The sequence below is a fragment of the Oncorhynchus clarkii genome, unplaced genomic scaffold, assembly GCF_045791955.1.
Source record: "Oncorhynchus clarkii lewisi isolate Uvic-CL-2024 unplaced genomic scaffold, UVic_Ocla_1.0 unplaced_contig_1060_pilon_pilon, whole genome shotgun sequence".
Taxonomy (NCBI): Eukaryota; Metazoa; Chordata; class Actinopteri; order Salmoniformes; family Salmonidae; genus Oncorhynchus; species Oncorhynchus clarkii.
In genome coordinates, this window is record NW_027259346.1 from 25,196 (window position 1) to 33,831 (window position 8,636).

General features: G+C 45.9%; 28 non-coding genes across 28 annotated transcripts; all 28 read left to right on the plus strand.

Moving 5' to 3' along the window:
* Positions 1 to 36: 36 nt before the first annotated feature.
* LOC139400012 (5S ribosomal RNA) lies at positions 37 to 155 on the plus strand. The gene has a single exon (XR_011632340.1). It is a non-coding gene; the product is annotated as a 5S ribosomal RNA (ribosomal RNA).
* A 184-nt stretch (positions 156 to 339) lies between these two features.
* On the plus strand, positions 340 to 458 carry LOC139400013 (5S ribosomal RNA). The gene has a single exon (XR_011632341.1). It is a non-coding gene; the product is annotated as a 5S ribosomal RNA (ribosomal RNA).
* A 177-nt stretch (positions 459 to 635) lies between these two features.
* Positions 636 to 754, plus strand: LOC139400014 (5S ribosomal RNA). The gene has a single exon (XR_011632342.1). It is a non-coding gene; the product is annotated as a 5S ribosomal RNA (ribosomal RNA).
* Positions 755 to 931: 177 nt separating this feature from the next.
* Positions 932 to 1,050, plus strand: LOC139400015 (5S ribosomal RNA). The gene has a single exon (XR_011632343.1). It is a non-coding gene; the product is annotated as a 5S ribosomal RNA (ribosomal RNA).
* A 256-nt stretch (positions 1,051 to 1,306) lies between these two features.
* Positions 1,307 to 1,425, plus strand: LOC139400016 (5S ribosomal RNA). Its single transcript, XR_011632344.1, has one exon. It is a non-coding gene; the product is annotated as a 5S ribosomal RNA (ribosomal RNA).
* A 177-nt stretch (positions 1,426 to 1,602) lies between these two features.
* Positions 1,603 to 1,721, plus strand: LOC139400018 (5S ribosomal RNA). Its single transcript, XR_011632346.1, has one exon. It is a non-coding gene; the product is annotated as a 5S ribosomal RNA (ribosomal RNA).
* Positions 1,722 to 1,933: 212 nt separating this feature from the next.
* Positions 1,934 to 2,052, plus strand: LOC139400019 (5S ribosomal RNA). Its single transcript, XR_011632347.1, has one exon. It is a non-coding gene; the product is annotated as a 5S ribosomal RNA (ribosomal RNA).
* Positions 2,053 to 2,229: 177 nt separating this feature from the next.
* On the plus strand, positions 2,230 to 2,348 carry LOC139400020 (5S ribosomal RNA). Its single transcript, XR_011632348.1, has one exon. It is a non-coding gene; the product is annotated as a 5S ribosomal RNA (ribosomal RNA).
* A 177-nt stretch (positions 2,349 to 2,525) lies between these two features.
* On the plus strand, positions 2,526 to 2,644 carry LOC139400021 (5S ribosomal RNA). The gene has a single exon (XR_011632349.1). It is a non-coding gene; the product is annotated as a 5S ribosomal RNA (ribosomal RNA).
* Positions 2,645 to 2,902: 258 nt separating this feature from the next.
* Positions 2,903 to 3,021, plus strand: LOC139400022 (5S ribosomal RNA). Its single transcript, XR_011632350.1, has one exon. It is a non-coding gene; the product is annotated as a 5S ribosomal RNA (ribosomal RNA).
* A 177-nt stretch (positions 3,022 to 3,198) lies between these two features.
* LOC139400023 (5S ribosomal RNA) lies at positions 3,199 to 3,317 on the plus strand. The gene has a single exon (XR_011632351.1). It is a non-coding gene; the product is annotated as a 5S ribosomal RNA (ribosomal RNA).
* A 177-nt stretch (positions 3,318 to 3,494) lies between these two features.
* On the plus strand, positions 3,495 to 3,613 carry LOC139400024 (5S ribosomal RNA). The gene has a single exon (XR_011632352.1). It is a non-coding gene; the product is annotated as a 5S ribosomal RNA (ribosomal RNA).
* Positions 3,614 to 3,790: 177 nt separating this feature from the next.
* On the plus strand, positions 3,791 to 3,909 carry LOC139400025 (5S ribosomal RNA). The gene has a single exon (XR_011632353.1). It is a non-coding gene; the product is annotated as a 5S ribosomal RNA (ribosomal RNA).
* A 177-nt stretch (positions 3,910 to 4,086) lies between these two features.
* Positions 4,087 to 4,205, plus strand: LOC139400026 (5S ribosomal RNA). Its single transcript, XR_011632354.1, has one exon. It is a non-coding gene; the product is annotated as a 5S ribosomal RNA (ribosomal RNA).
* Positions 4,206 to 4,382: 177 nt separating this feature from the next.
* On the plus strand, positions 4,383 to 4,501 carry LOC139400027 (5S ribosomal RNA). Its single transcript, XR_011632355.1, has one exon. It is a non-coding gene; the product is annotated as a 5S ribosomal RNA (ribosomal RNA).
* A 260-nt stretch (positions 4,502 to 4,761) lies between these two features.
* LOC139400029 (5S ribosomal RNA) lies at positions 4,762 to 4,880 on the plus strand. Its single transcript, XR_011632357.1, has one exon. It is a non-coding gene; the product is annotated as a 5S ribosomal RNA (ribosomal RNA).
* A 177-nt stretch (positions 4,881 to 5,057) lies between these two features.
* On the plus strand, positions 5,058 to 5,176 carry LOC139400030 (5S ribosomal RNA). Its single transcript, XR_011632358.1, has one exon. It is a non-coding gene; the product is annotated as a 5S ribosomal RNA (ribosomal RNA).
* A 177-nt stretch (positions 5,177 to 5,353) lies between these two features.
* Positions 5,354 to 5,472, plus strand: LOC139400031 (5S ribosomal RNA). Its single transcript, XR_011632359.1, has one exon. It is a non-coding gene; the product is annotated as a 5S ribosomal RNA (ribosomal RNA).
* A 177-nt stretch (positions 5,473 to 5,649) lies between these two features.
* On the plus strand, positions 5,650 to 5,768 carry LOC139400032 (5S ribosomal RNA). The gene has a single exon (XR_011632360.1). It is a non-coding gene; the product is annotated as a 5S ribosomal RNA (ribosomal RNA).
* A 177-nt stretch (positions 5,769 to 5,945) lies between these two features.
* On the plus strand, positions 5,946 to 6,064 carry LOC139400034 (5S ribosomal RNA). Its single transcript, XR_011632361.1, has one exon. It is a non-coding gene; the product is annotated as a 5S ribosomal RNA (ribosomal RNA).
* A 194-nt stretch (positions 6,065 to 6,258) lies between these two features.
* Positions 6,259 to 6,377, plus strand: LOC139400035 (5S ribosomal RNA). The gene has a single exon (XR_011632362.1). It is a non-coding gene; the product is annotated as a 5S ribosomal RNA (ribosomal RNA).
* A 177-nt stretch (positions 6,378 to 6,554) lies between these two features.
* On the plus strand, positions 6,555 to 6,673 carry LOC139400036 (5S ribosomal RNA). The gene has a single exon (XR_011632363.1). It is a non-coding gene; the product is annotated as a 5S ribosomal RNA (ribosomal RNA).
* A 177-nt stretch (positions 6,674 to 6,850) lies between these two features.
* Positions 6,851 to 6,969, plus strand: LOC139400037 (5S ribosomal RNA). The gene has a single exon (XR_011632364.1). It is a non-coding gene; the product is annotated as a 5S ribosomal RNA (ribosomal RNA).
* A 184-nt stretch (positions 6,970 to 7,153) lies between these two features.
* LOC139400038 (5S ribosomal RNA) lies at positions 7,154 to 7,272 on the plus strand. The gene has a single exon (XR_011632365.1). It is a non-coding gene; the product is annotated as a 5S ribosomal RNA (ribosomal RNA).
* Positions 7,273 to 7,449: 177 nt separating this feature from the next.
* Positions 7,450 to 7,568, plus strand: LOC139400039 (5S ribosomal RNA). Its single transcript, XR_011632366.1, has one exon. It is a non-coding gene; the product is annotated as a 5S ribosomal RNA (ribosomal RNA).
* Positions 7,569 to 7,745: 177 nt separating this feature from the next.
* On the plus strand, positions 7,746 to 7,864 carry LOC139400041 (5S ribosomal RNA). The gene has a single exon (XR_011632368.1). It is a non-coding gene; the product is annotated as a 5S ribosomal RNA (ribosomal RNA).
* Positions 7,865 to 8,041: 177 nt separating this feature from the next.
* Positions 8,042 to 8,160, plus strand: LOC139400042 (5S ribosomal RNA). Its single transcript, XR_011632369.1, has one exon. It is a non-coding gene; the product is annotated as a 5S ribosomal RNA (ribosomal RNA).
* A 177-nt stretch (positions 8,161 to 8,337) lies between these two features.
* LOC139400043 (5S ribosomal RNA) lies at positions 8,338 to 8,456 on the plus strand. Its single transcript, XR_011632370.1, has one exon. It is a non-coding gene; the product is annotated as a 5S ribosomal RNA (ribosomal RNA).
* The last annotated feature ends 180 nt before the right edge of the window (positions 8,457 to 8,636 follow it).

The following is an 8,636-nucleotide window of genomic DNA, read 5'->3' on the forward strand; positions in this document are numbered from 1 at the left end:
ATATGCAATTTCTTCCACTTTTTGAGATTGCCTTTCGCTTACGGCCACACCGGCCTGAGTACGCCTGATCTCGTCCGATCTCGGAAGCTAAGCAGGGTCGGGCCTGGTTAGTACTTGGATGGGAGACCGCCTGGGAATACCAGGTGCTGTAAGCTTTTTGTCACTGCCTTGTGGAATTTCAACTCTTTGTCCGTTTTTTCCCACAAGGCTGAAATATGTGCCCTCGCTTTGAAATAAGTAAGCAAGGTTAGTTTGTATTTCATCCAACAATCTGTGCTACAAATTATGGCTACAGTATATGCAATTTCTTTTTGAGTCCACTTTTTGAGATTGCCTTTCGCTTACGGCCACACCGGCCTGAGTACGCCTGATCTCGTCCGATCTCGGAAGCTAAGCAGGGTCGGGCCTGGTTAGTACTTGGATGGGAGACCGCCTGGGAATACCAGGTGCTGTAAGCTTTTTGTCACTGCCTTGTGGAATTTCAACTCTTTGTCCGTTTTTTCCCACAAGGCTGAAATATGTGCCCTCGCTTTGAAATAAGTAAGCAAGGTTAGTTTGTATTTCATCCAACAATCTGTGCTACAAATTATGGCTACAGTATATGCAATTTCATCCACTTTTTGAGATTGCCTTTCGCTTACGGCCACACCGGCCTGAGTACGCCTGATCTCGTCCGATCTCGGAAGCTAAGCAGGGTCGGGCCTGGTTAGTACTTGGATGGGAGACCGCCTGGGAATACCAGGTGCTGTAAGCTTTTTGTCACTGCCTTGTGGAATTTCAACTCTTTGTCCGTTTTTTCCCACAAGGCTGAAATATGTGCCCTCGCTTTGAAATAAGTAAGCAAGGTTAGTTTGTATTTCATCCAACAATCTGTGCTACAAATTATGGCTACAGTATATGCAATTTCTTCCACTTTTTGAGATTGCCTTTCGCTTACGGCCACACCGGCCTGAGTACGCCTGATCTCGTCCGATCTCGGAAGCTAAGCAGGGTCGGGCCTGGTTAGTACTTGGATGGGAGACCGCCTGGGAATACCAGGTGCTGTAAGCTTTTTGTCACTGCCTTGTGGAATTTCAACTCTTTGTCCGTTTTTTCCCACAAGGCTGAAATATGTGCCCTCGCTTTGAAATAAGTAAGCAAGGTTAGTTTGTATTTCATCCAACAATCTGTGCTACAAATTATGGCTACAGTATATGCAATTTCTTCCACTTTTTTGACACAAAGATGCTTATCTAAATGGTGAAAATGCAACAGCTGTTAATCAGGCTCACTTTGCTTTACATAGTGCACCAAGAGATAGTTTCTCGCTTACGGCCACACCGGCCTGAGTACGCCTGATCTCGTCCGATCTCGGAAGCTAAGCAGGGTCGGGCCTGGTTAGTACTTGGATGGGAGACCGCCTGGGAATACCAGGTGCTGTAAGCTTTTTGTCACTGCCTTGTGGAATTTCAACTCTTTGTCCGTTTTTTCCCACAAGGCTGAAATATGTGCCCTCGCTTTGAAATAAGTAAGCAAGGTTAGTTTGTATTTCATCCAACAATCTGTGCTACAAATTATGGCTACAGTATATGCAATTTCTTCCACTTTTTGAGATTGCCTTTCGCTTACGGCCACACCGGCCTGAGTACGCCTGATCTCGTCCGATCTCGGAAGCTAAGCAGGGTCGGGCCTGGTTAGTACTTGGATGGGAGACCGCCTGGGAATACCAGGTGCTGTAAGCTTTTTGTCACTGCCTTGTGGAATTTCAACTCTTTGTCCGTTTTTTCCCACAAGGCTGAAATATGTGCCCTCGCTTTGAAATAAGTAAGCAAGGTTAGTTTGTATTTCATCCAACAATCTGTGCTACAAATTATGGCTACAGTATATGCAATTTTTCTTTTTGAGTGACACCACTTTTTGAGACTTTGCCATAGTGCACCAAGAGATAGCTTTCGCTTACGGCCACACCGGCCTGAGTACGCCTGATCTCGTCCGATCTCGGAAGCTAAGCAGGGTCGGGCCTGGTTAGTACTTGGATGGGAGACCGCCTGGGAATACCAGGTGCTGTAAGCTTTTTGTCACTGCCTTGTGGAATTTCAACTCTTTGTCCGTTTTTTCCCACAAGGCTGAAATATGTGCCCTCGCTTTGAAATAAGTAAGCAAGGTTAGTTTGTATTTCATCCAACAATCTGTGCTACAAATTATGGCTACAGTATATGCAATTTCATCCACTTTTTGAGATTGCCTTTCGCTTACGGCCACACCGGCCTGAGTACGCCTGATCTCGTCCGATCTCGGAAGCTAAGCAGGGTCGGGCCTGGTTAGTACTTGGATGGGAGACCGCCTGGGAATACCAGGTGCTGTAAGCTTTTTGTCACTGCCTTGTGGAATTTCAACTCTTTGTCCGTTTTTTCCCACAAGGCTGAAATATGTGCCCTCGCTTTGAAATAAGTAAGCAAGGTTAGTTTGTATTTCATCCAACAATCTGTGCTACAAATTATGGCTACAGTATATGCAATTTCTTCCACTTTTTGAGATTGCCTTTCGCTTACGGCCACACCGGCCTGAGTACGCCTGATCTCGTCCGATCTCGGAAGCTAAGCAGGGTCGGGCCTGGTTAGTACTTGGATGGGAGACCGCCTGGGAATACCAGGTGCTGTAAGCTTTTTGTCACTGCCTTGTGGAATTTCAACTCTTTGTCCGTTTTTTCCCACAAGGCTGAAATATGTGCCCTCGCTTTGAAATAAGTAAGCAAGGTTAGTTTGTATTTCATCCAACAATCTGTGCTACAAATTATGGCTACAGTATATGCAATTTCTTCCACTTTTTGAGTGACCAAAGATGCTTATCTAAATGGTGAAAATGCAACAGCTGTTAATCAGGCTCACTTTGACTTTACATAGTGCACCAAGAGATAGTTTTCGCTTACGGCCACACCGGCCTGAGTACGCCTGATCTCGTCCGATCTCGGAAGCTAAGCAGGGTCGGGCCTGGTTAGTACTTGGATGGGAGACCGCCTGGGAATACCAGGTGCTGTAAGCTTTTTGTCACTGCCTTGTGGAATTTCAACTCTTTGTCCGTTTTTTCCCACAAGGCTGAAATATGTGCCCTCGCTTTGAAATAAGTAAGCAAGGTTAGTTTGTATTTCATCCAACAATCTGTGCTACAAATTATGGCTACAGTATATGCAATTTCTTCCACTTTTTGAGATTGCCTTTCGCTTACGGCCACACCGGCCTGAGTACGCCTGATCTCGTCCGATCTCGGAAGCTAAGCAGGGTCGGGCCTGGTTAGTACTTGGATGGGAGACCGCCTGGGAATACCAGGTGCTGTAAGCTTTTTGTCACTGCCTTGTGGAATTTCAACTCTTTGTCCGTTTTTTCCCACAAGGCTGAAATATGTGCCCTCGCTTTGAAATAAGTAAGCAAGGTTAGTTTGTATTTCATCCAACAATCTGTGCTACAAATTATGGCTACAGTATATGCAATTTCATCCACTTTTTGAGATTGCCTTTCGCTTACGGCCACACCGGCCTGAGTACGCCTGATCTCGTCCGATCTCGGAAGCTAAGCAGGGTCGGGCCTGGTTAGTACTTGGATGGGAGACCGCCTGGGAATACCAGGTGCTGTAAGCTTTTTGTCACTGCCTTGTGGAATTTCAACTCTTTGTCCGTTTTTTCCCACAAGGCTGAAATATGTGCCCTCGCTTTGAAATAAGTAAGCAAGGTTAGTTTGTATTTCATCCAACAATCTGTGCTACAAATTATGGCTACAGTATATGCAATTTCTTCCACTTTTTGAGATTGCCTTTCGCTTACGGCCACACCGGCCTGAGTACGCCTGATCTCGTCCGATCTCGGAAGCTAAGCAGGGTCGGGCCTGGTTAGTACTTGGATGGGAGACCGCCTGGGAATACCAGGTGCTGTAAGCTTTTTGTCACTGCCTTGTGGAATTTCAACTCTTTGTCCGTTTTTTCCCACAAGGCTGAAATATGTGCCCTCGCTTTGAAATAAGTAAGCAAGGTTAGTTTGTATTTCATCCAACAATCTGTGCTACAAATTATGGCTACAGTATATGCAATTTCTTCCACTTTTTGAGATTGCCTTTCGCTTACGGCCACACCGGCCTGAGTACGCCTGATCTCGTCCGATCTCGGAAGCTAAGCAGGGTCGGGCCTGGTTAGTACTTGGATGGGAGACCGCCTGGGAATACCAGGTGCTGTAAGCTTTTTGTCACTGCCTTGTGGAATTTCAACTCTTTGTCCGTTTTTTCCCACAAGGCTGAAATATGTGCCCTCGCTTTGAAATAAGTAAGCAAGGTTAGTTTGTATTTCATCCAACAATCTGTGCTACAAATTATGGCTACAGTATATGCAATTTCTTCCACTTTTTGAGATTGCCTTTCGCTTACGGCCACACCGGCCTGAGTACGCCTGATCTCGTCCGATCTCGGAAGCTAAGCAGGGTCGGGCCTGGTTAGTACTTGGATGGGAGACCGCCTGGGAATACCAGGTGCTGTAAGCTTTTTGTCACTGCCTTGTGGAATTTCAACTCTTTGTCCGTTTTTTCCCACAAGGCTGAAATATGTGCCCTCGCTTTGAAATAAGTAAGCAAGGTTAGTTTGTATTTCATCCAACAATCTGTGCTACAAATTATGGCTACAGTATATGCAATTTCTTCCACTTTTTGAGTGACACAAAGATGCTTATCTAAATGGTGAAAATGCAACAGCTGTTAATCAGGCTCACTTTGACTTTACATAGTGCACCAAGAGATAGTTTCTCGCTTACGGCCACACCGGCCTGAGTACGCCTGATCTCGTCCGATCTCGGAAGCTAAGCAGGGTCGGGCCTGGTTAGTACTTGGATGGGAGACCGCCTGGGAATACCAGGTGCTGTAAGCTTTTTGTCACTGCCTTGTGGAATTTCAACTCTTTGTCCGTTTTTTCCCACAAGGCTGAAATATGTGCCCTCGCTTTGAAATAAGTAAGCAAGGTTAGTTTGTATTTCATCCAACAATCTGTGCTACAAATTATGGCTACAGTATATGCAATTTCTTCCACTTTTTGAGATTGCCTTTCGCTTACGGCCACACCGGCCTGAGTACGCCTGATCTCGTCCGATCTCGGAAGCTAAGCAGGGTCGGGCCTGGTTAGTACTTGGATGGGAGACCGCCTGGGAATACCAGGTGCTGTAAGCTTTTTGTCACTGCCTTGTGGAATTTCAACTCTTTGTCCGTTTTTTCCCACAAGGCTGAAATATGTGCCCTCGCTTTGAAATAAGTAAGCAAGGTTAGTTTGTATTTCATCCAACAATCTGTGCTACAAATTATGGCTACAGTATATGCAATTTCATCCACTTTTTGAGATTGCCTTTCGCTTACGGCCACACCGGCCTGAGTACGCCTGATCTCGTCCGATCTCGGAAGCTAAGCAGGGTCGGGCCTGGTTAGTACTTGGATGGGAGACCGCCTGGGAATACCAGGTGCTGTAAGCTTTTTGTCACTGCCTTGTGGAATTTCAACTCTTTGTCCGTTTTTTCCCACAAGGCTGAAATATGTGCCCTCGCTTTGAAATAAGTAAGCAAGGTTAGTTTGTATTTCATCCAACAATCTGTGCTACAAATTATGGCTACAGTATATGCAATTTCTTCCACTTTTTGAGATTGCCTTTCGCTTACGGCCACACCGGCCTGAGTACGCCTGATCTCGTCCGATCTCGGAAGCTAAGCAGGGTCGGGCCTGGTTAGTACTTGGATGGGAGACCGCCTGGGAATACCAGGTGCTGTAAGCTTTTTGTCACTGCCTTGTGGAATTTCAACTCTTTGTCCGTTTTTTCCCACAAGGCTGAAATATGTGCCCTCGCTTTGAAATAAGTAAGCAAGGTTAGTTTGTATTTCATCCAACAATCTGTGCTACAAATTATGGCTACAGTATATGCAATTTCTTCCACTTTTTGAGATTGCCTTTCGCTTACGGCCACACCGGCCTGAGTACGCCTGATCTCGTCCGATCTCGGAAGCTAAGCAGGGTCGGGCCTGGTTAGTACTTGGATGGGAGACCGCCTGGGAATACCAGGTGCTGTAAGCTTTTTGTCACTGCCTTGTGGAATTTCAACTCTTTGTCCGTTTTTTCCCACAAGGCTGAAATATGTGCCCTCGCTTTGAAATAAGTAAGCAAGGTTAGTTTGTATTTCATCCAACAATCTGTGCTACAAATTATGGCTACAGTATATGCAATTTCTAAATGGTGAAAATCCAGCTTTTTGAGACATAGTGCCTTTCGCTTACGGCCACACCGGCCTGAGTACGCCTGATCTCGTCCGATCTCGGAAGCTAAGCAGGGTCGGGCCTGGTTAGTACTTGGATGGGAGACCGCCTGGGAATACCAGGTGCTGTAAGCTTTTTGTCACTGCCTTGTGGAATTTCAACTCTTTGTCCGTTTTTTCCCACAAGGCTGAAATATGTGCCCTCGCTTTGAAATAAGTAAGCAAGGTTAGTTTGTATTTCATCCAACAATCTGTGCTACAAATTATGGCTACAGTATATGCAATTTCTTCCACTTTTTGAGATTGCCTTTCGCTTACGGCCACACCGGCCTGAGTACGCCTGATCTCGTCCGATCTCGGAAGCTAAGCAGGGTCGGGCCTGGTTAGTACTTGGATGGGAGACCGCCTGGGAATACCAGGTGCTGTAAGCTTTTTGTCACTGCCTTGTGGAATTTCAACTCTTTGTCCGTTTTTTCCCACAAGGCTGAAATATGTGCCCTCGCTTTGAAATAAGTAAGCAAGGTTAGTTTGTATTTCATCCAACAATCTGTGCTACAAATTATGGCTACAGTATATGCAATTTCTTCCACTTTTTGAGATTGCCTTTCGCTTACGGCCACACCGGCCTGAGTACGCCTGATCTCGTCCGATCTCGGAAGCTAAGCAGGGTCGGGCCTGGTTAGTACTTGGATGGGAGACCGCCTGGGAATACCAGGTGCTGTAAGCTTTTTGTCACTGCCTTGTGGAATTTCAACTCTTTGTCCGTTTTTTCCCACAAGGCTGAAATATGTGCCCTCGCTTTGAAATAAGTAAGCAAGGTTAGTTTGTATTTCATCCAACAATCTGTGCTACAAATTATGGCTACAGTATATGCAATTTCTTTTTGAGTCCACTTTTTGAGATTGCCTTTCGCTTACGGCCACACCGGCCTGAGTACGCCTGATCTCGTCCGATCTCGGAAGCTAAGCAGGGTCGGGCCTGGTTAGTACTTGGATGGGAGACCGCCTGGGAATACCAGGTGCTGTAAGCTTTTTGTCACTGCCTTGTGGAATTTCAACTCTTTGTCCGTTTTTTCCCACAAGGCTGAAATATGTGCCCTCGCTTTGAAATAAGTAAGCAAGGTTAGTTTGTATTTCATCCAACAATCTGTGCTACAAATTATGGCTACAGTATATGCAATTTCATCCACTTTTTGAGATTGCCTTTCGCTTACGGCCACACCGGCCTGAGTACGCCTGATCTCGTCCGATCTCGGAAGCTAAGCAGGGTCGGGCCTGGTTAGTACTTGGATGGGAGACCGCCTGGGAATACCAGGTGCTGTAAGCTTTTTGTCACTGCCTTGTGGAATTTCAACTCTTTGTCCGTTTTTTCCCACAAGGCTGAAATATGTGCCCTCGCTTTGAAATAAGTAAGCAAGCTTAGTTTGTATTTCATCCAACAATCTGTGCTACAAATTATGGCTACAGTATATGCAATTTCTTCCGCTTTTTGAGATTGCCTTTCGCTTACGGCCACACCGGCCTGAGTACGCCTGATCTCGTCCGATCTCGGAAGCTAAGCAGGGTCGGGCCTGGTTAGTACTTGGATGGGAGACCGCCTGGGAATACCAGGTGCTGTAAGCTTTTTGTCACTGCCTTGTGGAATTTCAACTCTTTGTCCGTTTTTTCCCACAAGGCTGAAATATGTGCCCTCGCTTTGAAATAAGTAAGCAAGCTTAGTTTGTATTTCATCCAACAATCTGTGCTACAAATTATGGCTACAGTATATGCAATTTCTTCCACTTTTTGAGATTGCCTTTCGCTTACGGCCACACCGGCCTGAGTACGCCTGATCTCGTCCGATCTCGGAAGCTAAGCAGGGTCGGGCCTGGTTAGTACTTGGATGGGAGACCGCCTGGGAATACCAGGTGCTGTAAGCTTTTTGTCACTGCCTTGTGGAATTTCAACTCTTTGTCCGTTTTTTCCCACAAGGCTGAAATATGTGCCCTCGCTTTGAAATAAGTAAGCAAGGTTAGTTTGTATTTCATCCAACAATCTGTGCTACAAATTATGGCTACAGTATATGCAATTTCTTCCACTTTTTGAGATTGCCTTTCGCTTACGGCCACACCGGCCTGAGTACGCCTGATCTCGTCCGATCTCGGAAGCTAAGCAGGGTCGGGCCTGGTTAGTACTTGGATGGGAGACCGCCTGGGAATACCAGGTGCTGTAAGCTTTTTGTCACTGCCTTGTGGAATTTCAACTCTTTGTCCGTTTTTTCCCACAAGGCTGAAATATGTGCCCTCGCTTTGAAATAAGTAAGCAAGCTTAGTTTGTATTTCATCCAACAATCTGTGCTACAAATTATGGCTACAGTATATGCAATTTCTTCCGCTTTTTGAGATTGCCTTTCGCT